Source organism: Crocuta crocuta, unplaced genomic scaffold, assembly GCF_008692635.1.
Source record: "Crocuta crocuta isolate KB4526 unplaced genomic scaffold, BGI_CrCroc_1.0 scaffold408, whole genome shotgun sequence".
NCBI classification, from domain to species: domain Eukaryota; kingdom Metazoa; phylum Chordata; class Mammalia; order Carnivora; family Hyaenidae; genus Crocuta; species Crocuta crocuta.
Genome location: NW_027527444.1, coordinates 3,752,260 through 3,752,564, shown reverse-complemented (window position 1 = coordinate 3,752,564; position 305 = coordinate 3,752,260).

Below are 305 nucleotides of genomic sequence, written 5' to 3'. Positions count from 1 at the left end.
GGGGCCGTCCCCACCAGTCACACGTCCCTGCCCCAGCCCACCGGGCTCTCGCCAGGCGCCCACGTGCCGGGCACTGTGGACGGAGCAGCCGCAAAACAGAAACGGGAGGGGACGGAGGGAGGAGGGAGGAGGTGAGCAGCGAGTGCACGAACAGGAGGGACGTGAGGGCACAGGGCCAGCGGCCCGCAGGGCACCCCTGCCCCGGGTGGGGGGCTCCGCTGACCCCCGAGCAGGCTAACTGTCTGCGGAAAGGGCCAGAATCCCCCTTCTTGCCTCCCCTTAACCCTCCCTTCCCCTCCCCTCCC